Below are 16,480 nucleotides of genomic sequence, written 5' to 3' on the forward strand. Positions count from 1 at the left end.
AACAATCTGCTTTACTTTTGTATTTGCATGTAACTCAGACGGGTGGCTGCCTTGCCCCGGAGCCAGTCAGATATCGCTGCGTTACTAAGTCTAGCAATATGGGCATCAGATGCAAAAGCTCAATGAATATGCAAATCACGTCATTCTCATGGGGAACTGAGTCATGATGAAAATGGTTTCCAAGTGCCATACAACCATGTACTGCTGAATCTAAAGAAAAAAAAAGGAAGAAAAGAAAAGTTGTTGGAGAATGAAATTTGGGGTTAAACAAGGATCTTTATGAATAAGTTCAAGTTCCAACAGAGTAGTGACATCAACACATGGGAGCGATGACAAGTGCCTTGATCTCAGGACAGCTTTAAATGCCAGGCCACACGGCCAGCACTCTTTCCAACCATCCCCTGTTAGCATCCAACGAAGCCAGGCTGGAAACAAGATCCATATGCCTTTCTGACCTCATTTGCAGATAGAGATCATAAGCGAAAGGGAATACAGCCACAGTGAAGGGAGGCAATTAACAGGAACACCATTACTGAGATATGGGACTGATTAACAGCCGCATCCAGCCAAGCCAAATAGATAAGAGGGAATCTGATTGCTCATTGACTGCTTCTCTGCGGTGCCTCTCCAGTGAGCAGGTTCTTGTTTTCTGGATGTTGGAACATGCGGATATCAAGGCCCCCTTGATTGAGCCAAAAGAGAGTAGGGTGAAACCGCTGTGACCGCACATCAGGAAGATGATCAAAGAGGCTACTGCTGGCTTCTGGCTTCTCATATACAAGGCTAAACCCCAACAGATGATTGTGCAAAGTTGTTACTCACAGAGGGCTCAGTGCTAACACATGTCGTAGTGCAGTGATGTGAGCGACACCTCATGTACCGGTCACTCCATTTAAACGGTCATTATACAGTTGGACTGTAAAAGACGCAGATACTTTTTTCCCCACTCCTCGCTCTAAATTTTTTGTGTGTCTAATTAAGTTGAAACGTTTTTGTTTCCCATTTATGAATTGACTGATTGTCCTTCGAGACCATCTGCTGTTATAACGTGACATCTGGAATGTATTGTGATAATTGCAAAGAGATTATTTTACCTCTGCAAGTTCTACTTTATACTAAAGACAAATGCAAAACAAGCAGAAAAAGCTTTAATTAAACACACTACTGCTTTAACAGCAGAGGCTATAGCATGTATTACGTTTACTAGTATTTTAAGGTACCACTGATTTATGGCGCTCGTCCTCTGGGGGGCCAACTGTCTCCATTTATAGAAATCTTCAAGCCTGTGTGTGTCAGCCAGTCAATTTGTGTGTTTTTAACTGACTCTCAGTCTCTGGTAAGGTGGTTTGTGTTAACTTAAGGAACTGATGAGAGACATCTTTAAATTACTGCAAGCTTCATGTGTATATTAGTGTAAATAGCCTCTGCAATCACTGAATAGGATTCCCAGCCCACTTCTATGTGGGCTTACATTGCATGTCAGCGCGATTGCGTTTCAGTACACGGTTATTAAACCAAAGTGAAAGGTGTCTTGAATTGACCTGCGATCTCAATGGCCCTTAGTCTTCACAGAGCTGTTCCAGACACTTGTAGGCGACAGTGTTAAGTGTCATAATTTCACTATTTTCTCAGACATAAATGCAGAGACGTAAAAGTCAAAGGTCAACTGCATAAAACTTCTCTATTTAGAGGTCAGTAGACGCAATATTGTCTGGGGAGAGGGGGTGGAGTGGCACCTTGGAACAAGAAGGCAATTCACAGAGGAAGAGTTTAGGAAAAATGGCATCTGGGTCTACTTCCTGCCACAAGACGAATAGAAAATTAATTGTAACACAGACTACAAAGGTCTTCATGCACCACAGAAGAAGAATAATACACTTAAGTGAGCCCAGAGCTGCAGTGGAGGATTAGAGGTCTTGTGCTGGATGCAGTTCTGCTTCAGTGAGTACGTGAGTGGTGGCTGGTTGCAATACCAACTGTTTCTATTTACAGCTCTAATTTTTTAAACCAGCGGTCCCCAACCTTTTTTGCGCCACGGATCGGTTTATGCCCAACAATATTTTCACGGACCGGCCTTTAAGGTGTCTCGGATAAATACAACAAAATAAAACTAGTACCAAAAAAAGAAGATTTATTCATAACACGTGAAAAGACCCAGGAAAACCGAGTTAACGATAAAAATGACAACAAAATAACGCTGAAAACCGATAAAATCCCAGAAAACCATACATTTTCACACCTGAGCCTCAACTCTCGCGGCCCGGTACCAAACGACACACGGACCGGTACCAGTCCGAGGCCCGGGGGTTGTGGACCGCTGTTTTAAACCACACTGACAGCGGCAGAAAGTTTGGGATGGCTAATGGACATCTATATCAGTGCTTCATCTTCATAGTTCAACTTCAAAGCCTGACAAACAATTAGCCACTTGGTCATGTCAAGTACAGATGTTTTCTCTCCGACAGAGACAGGGCTCTCACTGTTACGGTACCTGATAAGGAAAGGCCCCCAGCAGTGTAGTGAGAGCACACTTTTAAGGGAGCCTTTATTGGTGGATTTTGATTCTGAAATGGAAAATCTGATGGATGGGGCTCTTCTATAGGAGGTTATTTCACAGCAACACGTTTCTAACTCACGTTAGCAGCAAGATAAATTGCCACAATACTGAAGCAGTTCAGGAAACCTGTAAAATAATCCCTGATGATTGGTCCTGCAGTTAAATACACTTCCTATAACCCAGCAAAAAACAGTCACAACAAATACCATTTTCCAGACACGATAACTCGACTGTTGTTTGTACAGTAAATACTCTCTGCTCTCTGGGCTTCTCACTCTCTCCTCGTTTGACCCTGGCCTAGGAAGAGCCATTTTTGGAGCTGAGGAGAAGCAATGGGTGTTCTAGTTTAGACACTTCACAGCTCAGCGGGTGCCTTAGCATGTTGATACAAGTGTTGGAAAATAACACGCAGGGCAGTTGATTCATGCATTTGTGTTTTTTACTAAGTTGTCATGCGTGGGATTATTTTTTAAAAGACCTGGGGATAAAACTGACCCATATTAGCAGCAGATGTTTTGGGTCATTGAGTGTGTATTATGTGTTTTTCCCAGAGGTTCGTGGTGAGAGGCGTACCATGGCCACCAGAGGGGTAGTTGTTTGATAAAAGAAGAGCTTTTGCAACTTGATGGCAGGTGAGCTTTTGACTTGAAAGGAGCGAGTTAAACTCTTAGACCAGTCAGGATAATCTTGAGGGGTAGAGGTGAAAGACTAAAAAGGCTGTTTTATCAACAACTGTCACGCTGCATGCTAACACTGGTGTTTGAAACACACTGCAGACCCCAAGTCAAAACATCAAGCATAATTTTGTTTGAGAAAATGAGTGTAGGTTTGACTTATGTTTGCTGGCAGAGTCATTGCACCCATAAGACAAACACCAAGCCTTTGTGTAGATGGCACTGTGCCAGAATTAGACATATTGGGATTTTTTCCTTATCACTTCTTGCTAAAAGATAATGAGAAGGTTAATCCTAGTCCCATGTCTATATAACATGATATTTAAGACAAGCCTCTATTAATATGAAGACTAATGGCAAACCGCTTGAAAAAACTGCTGCTTGGGGCCTGGATCTCCTCCATACCTGCTTCATACCCTGGTGGACGGGGCTGTGGCTCCCCACACTCCCTAGCAGATCGCCACATGGAGAAACCTTTGGAATACAAGCATGCTGATCCACACAGGTGTACACACGGGTGTTCACAGACGCGGACTACACCTTTCTTGGCTGCTGCCTCAAAGCACATTGTGCGCTGTCTATCTTGCGTGCTGCACAATATCGTTTATTATTTAGTATCTACTGTTATCTACTGCTCGCTAGTTTATTGTGATGGTGCTGTTTTTTTTATTATTATGTTGCTCTTTGTTGTTTGCTTTCTCTTCTGTTTTTTTCTCCATACAGGTGATCTAGGTGTTTTTTTTGTTTTTTTTCCCTTCTTCCCCCCCTTCTCACCGTCTCTTCTCCCCTTTGGTTTTCTTTCTCTCCCTCTCTTTCTTTCATTCTTTCTCCCTGTCCTATCCCTCAGTCATGTCTGTCCCGTTTGTAGCAACCGAAAATAAAATAAATTCATAATTATAATAAAGGTCAATCAAATGGACCAATATGGCAAGGCCATGATGATCCACTTGGTAAAATAAATCCGCTTGGCATCTTTCTTGGCCTTAAGACAACAATTCTGATGGCTAAAGATCCAAACGGGACACAAAAAAAAGAAGAAAAAAAAAGAAAAGAAAAAACTGCTGCTTATTTGCTTTGCTTGAAAATGCTTACTTGCAATACTGTATAAATACATGCATGAGAGTTCTTCCTAAGAATTTTTTTTCATTAAATCCACAAGTATTCTTTTGCCATTTGGATGCATCACATTTTTCCTTTCTCTCTACCCGGTGCAATATGTATTTTTGCCTCGACTTTTCTCTCAGATGACTAATGATGATTTCCAAAAGTATTCACTCACCCATCCAGATAATTCAGTTCAGGTATTCCAATCGCCTCCATGGCCTCAGGTGTATAAAATGAACTAGGTATGCAGACTTCTACAAACACTTGTGAAAGACTGGGTTGTGGTGGCAGCAGATGGTGAAGTGCATAGTGTGTATAGGCCGCCTACTTTTTGATGAGTAAGTAGATACAGAACTTCAGGCTTCATGTGGCTTTCAGATTAGCTCATGAACAGAGTATAAAGAGCTTCATGGAATGGGTTTCCATGGCTGAGCAGCTGTATCCAAGCCTTATATCACCAAGTGCAATGTGTGTTGGATCCAGTGGTGTAAAGCACGCTGCCACTGGAGATGTGTTTTCTGGAGTGGTGGATCATGCTTTTGGCTATCTGATAGATGACCGTTTATCTGGCAGTTGTCGTATACTTGGAAAGTTTGGTGGAGGGTGGGTTATGGTGTGGGGTTGTTTTTCAGGAGTTGGCCCCCTGAGTTCCACTGAAAGGAACTCTTAGTGCTTCAGCATACTCAGACACTTTGGATAATTTAATGCTTCTGGTTTGTGGGAATAGTTTGGGGATGGCCCATTCCTTTTCCAAGATGATTGTGCACCACTACACAAAGCAAGGTCCATAAAGACGTGGATGAGCGAGTTTGGTGTTGAAGAACTTGACTGACCTGCACAGAGTCCTGACCTCAACCTGATAAAACACCTTTGGGAAGAATTAGAACAGAGACTGCAAGCCAGGCTTTCCCATATTAAACCCTATTTGTTTGTGTTTATTTGTGTGTTGTTCATTATTGTGTAGTATTCATTGATGAGTGAATAGTTTTGACAGCATCGTGTATTTTCTCCCTTTAGCCACTAATGTATCTATCTGTAGGCTCACTTTTTTTACCGTGTCTGGTTAGACAGTATACAATGACAGTGAAAAGCCAAAGGGGTGTGTGTGTGTGTGTGTGTGTGTGTGTGTGTGTGTGTGTGTGTGTGTGTGTGTATATATATATATATATATATATATATAAAAACATGTTTAAAAAGAAAAATGCCAAAAGAAAAGAGAGAAAGCATAAAACAAGTGACTTAGTGAGCTCAGGATATAAATACCAAGTGTGCTGATTAGTAGAGTGGAAACAGGTGAGCAGAGTGGCAGGGAACTCAGGTGATACAGCTGGCTTCAGTGCAAGGCAGGCTGGAGTCGGTCTGAACATAAATTACAGGAATACAAAAGCCAGAATAAATGAATTAGCAAGACCGAAAGACCAAAACTGGTAGATATTCTATGAGTCTTACGGTTCTACATTTAACTGAAACTCACTATAAAGTTCAGCAAAGCTAAAGAGGGCTTATAAATCAAAATACCATATATATGTCTTCAGACAGAAGGTTATAACCCTAAGTATTTTAAGACTTCTTCTAAGACTTCTAAGACTTTATATACTTATTAAAACTATTAATAAATCCAGGCCACCTCATTTCTTTTGAGCCAAAGATGTCTCAGTGCCCTGTTGAAATAACTCAACCAATCTATCATTTCCAAATTTTTCCATATTAAAATGAACCTTTTTTTTTGGTGCCAGCAGTGAGTGAGATGCTGCTAAGCATTAAGACAGGTCTCTTGTCTCTTGTCATATTTCGATTCATCGAATGCCGCAGCCTCTCGCCCTGCCCTCCCCCAGTCTACAGCTGTTAAAACACCCCACATTATTCCCATAATTGTTTCAGTGTGTGGGCTGTTATTTTAACGTGCCAAGCTGGATGAGTCGGGAATCAAAAACCGTTGTCCCATGTGAGGCAAGTGGTTTTTTGACTACTGACATTCCTTAGTGTATAAAACAAAATACAGCTTCATATAGACAGACGCAAAGTAAAACGCATTACAAGTCACCCAGAAACATTCATGCCTGGGTCTGCCATGTTTAACATTTCTGTAATATTTTTTCCTTCCAATTGCAGCAAGACTAACTGTGACACATCTGTTTGGCGAAGACTCACATGTCTGATTTGCATTTTTTTAAAGTCTGGAATTGATATGGAGAAGTAAAAATGAAGCGAACACAGACAACTTTTCTCAGAAATAATGGCGACTTTATGGACTGATATGAATTAACAAGTTCTCCAAGATACACATGTGTTTCTCAAGTATTTCCTTTTGGTTATAATAGGTTTTTTAGTGACTCACAATTTAAAGTTTCAAATTTTTCCAACATTTGGCAGAAGTAAGGAGCCAAAGGAGTTTCTTGTCCAGTTTTGAGTTCTTTTTCTCCTTCATTTGTGTTCACTACGTAACTTTATTGCTAATTAATCATTTTTTCTTACCCCCTTTAAAAGGTGTTTATGTTTCTTAACCACTAAATAAGATTTAGCGATTTAACCAGAAATTTCTTGGCCATTGCTTTCAAATCTGTCTGCCAGTAATTTTTCTTCATTGGAGCACAATGGCTTTATGGTCTTGGCCGCTTTCTCACTACGTTGGTGTTTTATGTAACCTCCCCTCTGTAGACGTTTAATAATTACAATCCCCTTTTTCTTTCAACATCTGTTAACAGCTGCAAGAAAATTAATTTGAAGCCAAAGCTGGAGACAAAAAAAAGAGATAAAAATGACTACAGAATCACAAGAAGCCTCTCGTGAGCAGCACAAGCCTGGAGGTTTATAGTTCTCACTCAGAAAATCTCTATAAGGTGAGATAAAGAATGTAACTGATCCTTATGCAGCTGCAGCTTTTAACAGTTACGAGTGTGTAAAAGGTGCTCTGTGGAGGCGTTCGAGTTAGTGTGGTGTTTTTCGTCAACGATAAAAGCATGAAGTAAGAATGACATAGCTGGGGTTGTCTTTCCTACAAAAGCTCACATTTTGCAGGGGATAATGAGTGTCTGTTGGCTTGGACTGCCATCTAGTTACAACTCCTCTCAGGGACTGTGAAAAAGCTAAATTTCATGTTTAGTGGTTGCAATGGAACGCAAGCTGGTTTATGATATGGCCCTGTTATGCTCACCCAATATCTAAACAACATGTTGAAGGTTGCACAGAGTTATAGAGAGAGCAGAAATTAAGGTTACACAAGGAACGAAGGATATCAGAAGCAATCTTTTGGCCGATGACATAAAAGCAGAGTCCATGACAATTTTAGTAAGCTGTTTCCAAAGACCAAGCCACTGCATGTGTACACAAAGGAAACCTGATACCTGATGTGATAAGTTGGAAATGTCAGACCACACTTTTCTTCTTGCAAGTGTCTACGTTTGTATTCACAGTGTACTGATGTGGCTACATCAAAAGACGTCTTTACTGCAAGTCTGAAGCCGAGGCTTAGTCTGTTGAATGCAGTTCATGTGTTTTGAATAAACTGGCTTTACTTAAACCTCTCTGCCAGAGAGGCAGAGAAAATGAGCTGCCAGGGTCAATGCATTCCACAGTGATTTTACAGTATGCAAATGTTTGGAATCTAAGGGGGGAAAAAAAAAATCACATCCAGAGATTTATTTCACACTTGCAACAATAAGCACTTGAGTCTCCAAACTGCCAAAATTCCAAAGATACATAATTTTGAGCTTAAATTTCATTTTCGATATAATTCCAAATAAAAAATTATATATTTGAGATAAAGAAACAAAGCAGAAAAACATAAGAAAATATTGCCATTCCAGTGGTTTGACTTGGAAACGTCAGCTCTACTTTCATAGTTTCGAGATTGTGATGGTCCATTGATGGTTGGACTTTGTGGCTTTTCCCCCCATGCTTGAATTTACCAATACATTGTTGTATTATCTCGCTAACAATGACTTTAAGATAATGTGGGAGAAAGCAGCTATAAACAGCAACAGTAGGGAAAAAGATTGTCATACAAAACAGGTCTGCATGTCTATTTAGCCCAAAATTTGATATAATAGAATATATATAAAAAAAAATCTCTGTAAACTGTACATGAAATCTGGAAAATGCTGTTTAAATGTGATGCTCACTCTGCTTAGACTGAACTTAAAGCTCAGCTAAATGTTATGGAGCTGGCAGTCTGGCTACAAATGTTATGATTGCCCCTATAGATCTCTTGAGAAATTCTTACAGTTTAATATTCTCTATATGTGCATGTTTCGCACACTTTGTTATGACTTATTGTTTAGTAACCACTGATATTCTTGCAAAAGAGATTTTTAATGTATAACTAATAGGTTAAATAAACCAAAAATAATACGAAATGACATCAGTGTTTGTTTGCACACTGTAATTACACAATGTGGCCATCAGAAAACAAATGGAGATGATTTTTGCATCATAATTAAGTGATTATTTTGAGATGAATTGGTTGGAATATTGCTGCGGTGACAACCTAATGATCACTTGCTTGCAAAAAGACAATACATTCTTCAACACAGAGAGCACACACAGCCTCTTTTGTTCATGACGTGAGATGCTGAAGCAGAATATCTCATGAATATCTGATGTGTAGATTTGTAACTCTGGTGTTTGAACCCAGTTTACACTTAGAAGCTGTATCTAAAATTTGGAAAAGTTTTGCCATCCACAAACAAATCTCTGAGTACTTTTTGAGTCCTTACATAAGAAATTATGTTATAGTGGGGTTTGCATTTTAAGAGACACAACAAACACTGCTGCAGTGCAAGTCAAACAAAATACATTTCTGCATAACTACTACGTCACATCTGATTAATATTAAACCTTTCACCAGTAGGCCAGCACACGCACAAATGTACACACACTCACAGTACACAGTACATGGCACAGCATGGTCCTGCTTTTTAGTAATCTGAAACGAAACCCAACCTCAAAGGGCAACAATGGGACGTGGTGGAGACTAATGTTTTGAAAAAGGAGTGAGTCACACTAAAATCCATCGGAACTGCTTTCCATGGCTAATTAAAATAAACCAGTGGCCTGCAATCATGGAGCCAGTTGGCATAGGCCGTATAAACACCCTGCTGCCTTAAAAAGGGAACCCGTGACTCTTAGGGCCAAAACAGTGGAAGACTTCCAAGACAGGTTAGACTGAAAGTGCTGGGCTGGACGATGACTCAAAAGCCACATCTGGGATCACTGTGTCGTGAAAAACGCTGGAGATGTTAAGATATCCACACAAACAGGCGCCCTGTAATATTTCTCCAAACATGCATGTGAATATTCCATATTTGACTGGCTTCCTCTTAATGAAGTGTTTACCTCTGGTAATGTCTCCTCACAAGTGGCATGAAGACGTGACAGCGGATCTTGGCGTCGCGCTTGATCCATCCCAAATGGGCGAGCCGTCAACGTGACAGTAGGTGAAAACAAATATGCTTCAAATCTCATGTGAAGTAAAGCTTTCCCACATGGAAAGAAAGAGATTCCAGGAAGGACTGGGATGGGGTGAACCATCAAACCTGAGATTCGGGTAGTGATACTGGCAGAGAACTGACTCCTCCTATCTTCTCATTTCACCACTGGATTGTGCATGTGTTGAGTGTGCCATGGACTTAATTGTGCAAAGTCTGGCTTTTATGGAAATGCACATAAATTACTGCTGACCATATGTCTGTTCACAGTTTATGCATTTGCAGTAAATCAGCATGCATACCTGCAAATATTCCTACAAAAACAGAATATACACTGACAGAAAAAAAAAATATCCAAGGACACTCCCAGACAGACACGGTATTGGCTTCGTCTCAATCTTTCCGGCTCAATTTGCTGATTTTGGTTATAGTTTTATTGAACTAACTCTGTATGCCTGGCTCGCACTCTCTTCATTCTTTGCAACAATAACACGACTGTGCCAGGAGGTTCCTGTACTCACTGTTCAGGCTTTTACCACTTTCAGCGGGAACAGTGCCAGGCCCTGAAGACTTTTCATGTACATTGATGCGATTTTTGAGGTTTTCATTTATTTTGAAAAGGAAGAGTCCCACATCCACTTCATGTTTCATTCTTAAATGGTACTCTTTACTGAAAGCTCAAATGCAAGATGAGACGTTAGTTTTGAAGAGAAGTGTTTATCAGATTGGCCTTCCAGACATGCCATCACTTCCATATGGCTCCAACAGCAATAAAATTATATATTTTTTAATTATTTTTTATAGTCTTATCAGTCTTAATTTATTTTTACCATTACCCACCGACATCTCATCATCCATGTGGTTTGAGCACACAGGCAAAGAATAACACGTATCAAACCACACTGAGCAATATACAAGACCAGTGTGAAGGACAAGAATCACTTATCATTCCCATTCTGCTGTGTAAACAATCTGCTGTAGGTCAGTGGCTACAGCACTTGTGCTGTTACAGCACATATAAACACACCTTGGATGATGAAAAAGGTGCTAACAGGGCCCAGAGCGTGAAAAGACAGCACAGTTTTCTTTTGCAGAGGGCAGATAATGATTTGTACCACAACATAAAGGAAGACTAAACAACAATGAATTGGTCTCGATCCATTCAAAAACAAGGATAAGCAATATGTTGCACACATGGAATAGACTGGCACTGGCATGGCATTTTTCTCATCTTACTGACCACTCAAAGTGCTTTAGACTACCAGCCACATTAAGCACTTTGCCTGACATCTATGGTCAGTTCAGAAACAACAATTAACCTGACATTGATGTCTTTGGATTGTGGGTAGAACCACCCGCAGACACAGAGAGAACACACAAATTCTACACAGAAAGCCCCCAGCTGGGGTTCAAACCAGAAACATTCTTGCCATTAAGTGACTGCTCTACCACTGCACCACCTATAGAAGCATGTCATCATGTAATTCATATCCATCCATCTATTCCTTCATTTTTGTTGGGGTAGAAGTCTAAGCAAAGCTGCCTAGACGTCCTCACTGGCGTCTCCAGCTCTTCTTGGGGGGAGGATCTCCAAATCCCCCGAGAAACATAAACTTTCCAGCATGTCGCAGCTCTAGCCAGTCTGGTTGGATAAACCTGAAACATCTTACCGAGGAGTCATTCAGGAGGCAGATTTGACACATGCCTGAGCAACCTGGGTTAAGTAGGCTCCTTTCAATGTGTATGAGCAGCGACTCTAGTGTGAGCCCCTCCTGAATAACTGAGCTGAGTTACACTTTCTGCATCAAAGAGTGCACAAGGGTCTGCTTGGGTCATTACGTTATAGCTGTGAAAGAGGACTCAAGGCAGTATAAAAAGTATACTAAACAGTATACCTTTTTTGTAAGTCCAAAAATACATATAGAAGTTGGGCATTTACCCAAAGGACTGGATATATAGTAACACATGATAAAACCCAATCGGTAGAAAGTGGTAAATTGACAGTTGCTGAAACTTTTGTTAAGTGTTTTTCTTTTATTTTTAACAAACAGTGAAATGTTAATTAATAATAGTTGCTAATTGGTTAATATAAAGCTGACTCTTCAAATGTATTTTAAATATTGTTTAGTGCAGATAATAAAATTATTTGAATGGCTTTTCTAAAGTTGTTTAAGAGAGCAGTTATAGTAGTTATATAGCATAAATATCATGGTGTCACTCCCCAGGTGTTGACCTGTCTGTGAGTATATCCGAGGGCGGCACTAACCACTCTCTTACAGGAGTCGCTGTGGTCCAGAGAGGACCCAGGCAGGGACACCAGTTTCTCATCTCCAGTCGATGGCAGGTTGTTTTTCTACTCATGTGATGGCATAAAATCTGCTTTCCTTTGTTTTGTGCTGTCTGCTTACTTATTTTGTCTCCTTGCTCCTTGCAGCAATTCTGTGGGAACAACTCTGGTATTGTCTCAGTTGGAGACTTTTCTGTCTTCAAGCCTGTGAAAAGCTGGAAGATTGAACCAGTGTTGGAAAAAGGGAAATACTTACCTGAATTATAGTTAAGAGGGGGATTTACCTGAGTAAAATCATGCTGTTTGGAAAGCTCAACTTAAACCTAAACTTCTGTTGCACTTATTGGAAACATTCATTAAATCCCTTTAAACCATTTGATCTCTATCCTGCATTTGAATCTCTTTAGTGTTGACAACAAATCACAGTGAGCCATGAATCTGGAGATCACGGTGTGTCCTGCTTCATTCATGTAACTGCTAAAAAGATTGCAATTCAGGCCAAAATACATAGAGTTAGGAGTGAAATATGTCTCACTGGGATAAGCGGTCTACACTCTGGAAACGGTTGGCAGTAACTATTTACAGAAAAAAAAAAGTACTAGTGATAATTAGTTAACATTATTAATAATAACCATTTTTATCTGTACAACTTCAATGTACCTGTTTATTATAATTTTATACAAATTAGGGGGTATTACATATATTTTTTCTTTACAGATGTTTTGTAGAGTTTGGTCCATGGTTTTGACCAAATTAAAAGAATAAATAAATAAATAACTGAAAATAACAAACATAGGTTTGTTTTGGTCAACAGGTTCATATTTTTCAAAGGAAATCTGAATCTGCATACAATAAACCTCTTTTGCACATTGATTTTTTTTAAAGTACCGACTTTCCAGCCTGCTCAGCTTCTTCAGAGATAGCCAGCGAACAAACAAAATCACAATCACTTTCCGAGGCAACAACCCCTCTGGGTGAAGCTAACAGCAAAGCCAACCATAAAATCGACTGTATAAAAGGAAATTATATCTGCAGACCCACAAAGTGGAGAATGGCCACATGATAAAGCACCAAATGAAAAATCCAGATAGGTGCCATGGCAACATGGCTCTTTGAGCAACATGCAGTGGAAATTGAGAGGTTGAGAGTGAATGCTAATTAAATGATTTTCTAATGTACATCCTTACAATGACAATACAGATGACATGCTTCCTCTGCTGACTTTGTTAGCATCACTGTGAACAGTGAATTGACAAGTGCATGTCTTGGGAATAACAATGAAATGTAGGAGAAGGAATGACTGAATTGGAACAGAGATGGGAGACCCAGCTGTTCATCAGACTGAAGTGGGAACAGCAGAAACTGAACCTGATGGTGTGTAGAGGAGAAAGAACTGGCATGTTTAATACCACATGTAAAACCAACACAGGTACGCAGTGTTGATCTGTTTGTCAATATGAGTCACAAGGCAATATTTACCTATCATCTTATATGCCAGGCTGCATAAATATGTTTTGTATGTAAATATTTAATTGAGCCTTTGAAGTGCAAACAGAACTTTGGAGAAAATCCATTAGAGAGATGTTGTCAATACTCTTTCATGTGTCAGAGTTTGATCTATCACTCACTTATCAGCAACCACCAGCTGACATGTAAAATTTAAAAGATCTCTTAAAATGGGAATTTTTCAGAAACTCACTCTTGTTTGGTAAACCCGAAAAAAATCAGTGTGATTTCTTATGAATATTTCTCCATTTTTGGGAAAAGGTAATGTTTTCACATCTGCCTCTTTGTTTGCAAAAGAGGAAAAAAAAACAAACAGTGAACATAACTGAAAAGGGAACATGATTGAAAATGTGCGGGCTGAAAGTCCTTGGCTTAAAGCATCAGAGAGTTAGATTAAGCGATGTTCCAGATCCACTTTAATTATTTGGCTGCATTTGTGTCCCAGGGTAAAAATCAGACATCTTGGATTCCTAAACAACATGGCATAATGTAACAAAATCTGCCACGATGAAATATCAGAAAACACGCAAACCTTTGAATGGTCTAAAGCTGTAAAACTACTCCATGTTAGAACAGGGTTACACAATACAGCGTGCCAGTGAGGTTCTTGATTAATGGTTAACTAACCATCTAAATACAAACTGACAGATTTTGATCCGTTACACATCTGGCTTGCTTATTTAAATATTATATCTTCTGGAATTTCTGATAACTTTTATGACTCACTTTGACTCCACTGTGCCATGCAAAGAAATGTTTCAGCAACTAACCCCAGCTGCAAAGGAAGCTTATAGGGAAAAAGGGAATCTTGCTATAATTATATCACTTTTTGTTACAGCTGGAAGCAGATAAAAGCTTCCTTTTGTTTTCAGTCTTTGTGATAAAAAACTTTGACATGCATGGAAACAGATCTCAGGTAACTCAGGAATTGAATAACTAAATGGCTTAAAAATCCATTTTGGTAATGCTTTCTATTAAGCCCCCTGTAATAAATGTTAGTTAGTTAGTAATTAGCCACTTATAAAGTTATTACCAAAGACTAATAAGCCTAAACAAGCATTTAACTAAATTAGTTATTTACATTTACCAATGTTGTTGTTTTTTGTTTATTTGCTTTTAAAAAAAACTGGATTTGAATTGAAAAATGTAAAGATTTAATGTATTTTTAACAATGGATAGGTAAGTCAGACAATAATATAATAACACAATTATACTAATAAGCATCTTATAATTGCTTATAAGTAATATATTGCGTATTACCTAATACTTATTACAGCAGTTTTACTGTGATTTTGTGAATGTTTTCATTAACCCTAGAAAATCTGGCCAAACTAACTAATACACGAGTGTAATCTTTTGAATGACATCCCAGCCTTGAGCCTGTGCGTTTGAAGGAAATTGTAACTCTTCTTTGGGTTCCTATGCCTGAAGGAGCCATTGAATGGGTCTGTGTGTACTCCTGAAGTCTTGAAACTGGATTCTTACCAACGGCTGAGGGTGTATTTGCTGTTGTGTACCCCCACAAAGGGTTTATCCCTCCACTTATCATTCCTCAGCCATCAGCAGCCCCACAGTGAAGTGACACTAGAGCCCTACGCCTAATACAGTACACACATGGTGATGACAACAACAGTCTGATGAATAGGTTTGCCGGTCATGGAGATTAATGGACAACATTAAGACAGAATTTCATATTGGGTATCTCTGCTTTGATTGCTTTCTGAGCTGCACTATAAATAACACAATATATTATACATGTATACATACAAGTCGGTGAACCAAAGCTAAACGCACAAAGAACTTTTAAGTGACATTCAAGAGGTCAGCATGCATTTCTTGGGGTATCTCTTGGTCGCTGTCTCACTCAGTAAAAGTCAATGAGTGTGGAGCCTTTCAGGCTTCTCACACAGTGGCAAAGATCCAGAAGAACTGCTGTGACCATAAACTACTTGGGCCCAACTAAAAAGATAGATAACCCTGTCTTTTTATAGCATGGAGAATATATACTATAGCATGGAGTTAGAGCCAAGTAGATGTGCAGAGTGCAGTGAAGGAATCTATCTTGTTTGTGTCACTCAGATCATTCAGAGACAAAGTGAGGACAAACAGGCTGGAGCAGAAGAGAGGACGAAAGTGTTTCAACAGGACTGTGCTTGTGCATGAGTGAAAGGTGCTGAGCAGGTTTTTAACACTTGTAATATTTCAATTTGTGACCATATGGGGCAACTTCCAGGTGTGCCTATAAAAGTGCCTGTAAAACACAAAATATGTTTTTGTGAAATTTGGCATGCCCAAAAGGAAAAGATCAAAAACTGCTTCATGAATAATGCTGAACAGATTTGCTTACTAGTTATTGCCAATGATACTCGTCATTGGGAATAAGCAAGGGAGGTTTTGAATTTGATTTATATGATTTTATGTTGAAAGTCGGGTCCATTTCACACATCTGAATTCGTGCCATCTCCTCATGGAACGGCACCAGCCAGCGCCACATGCCACATGGGTCTTCTAATGCAGCGTCACAGCGTATCAAGCGTATAAAATTTTTTTATTTTTAAGATTGGTGAGCTGTTGTGACGCCGTCCCATATAAATTACACAAACGCGCAAGAACAAAAGGGTCACGCTGAGGTTGGTCTTCAGTCATTTTTTTCATATTTCAAAAGGTCACCATTAAGAAAACATAATTCATTACGAAAACTTAATGAGAAAGGCAATGACAAATTGAACTGTTTGCTCTGATTTATCTAGAGCTGAAACTGCTGAAGGGCAAACTGTCGGCACAGGGTGACCAACGTGGGGTGGGGTCATGGGGTGAAAGATCCTAGCACCATACACGACCTAATGACCTTTTACTAATGCCTCATAAGCAAGACATGCACACACACACGCACACACGCACACACACACACACACACACACACACA

The sequence above is a fragment of the Haplochromis burtoni genome, unplaced genomic scaffold (assembly GCF_018398535.1).
Source record: "Haplochromis burtoni strain Fernald_Lab_line unplaced genomic scaffold, NCSU_Asbu1 Contig_6, whole genome shotgun sequence".
NCBI lineage: Eukaryota > Metazoa > Chordata > Actinopteri > Cichliformes > Cichlidae > Haplochromis > Haplochromis burtoni.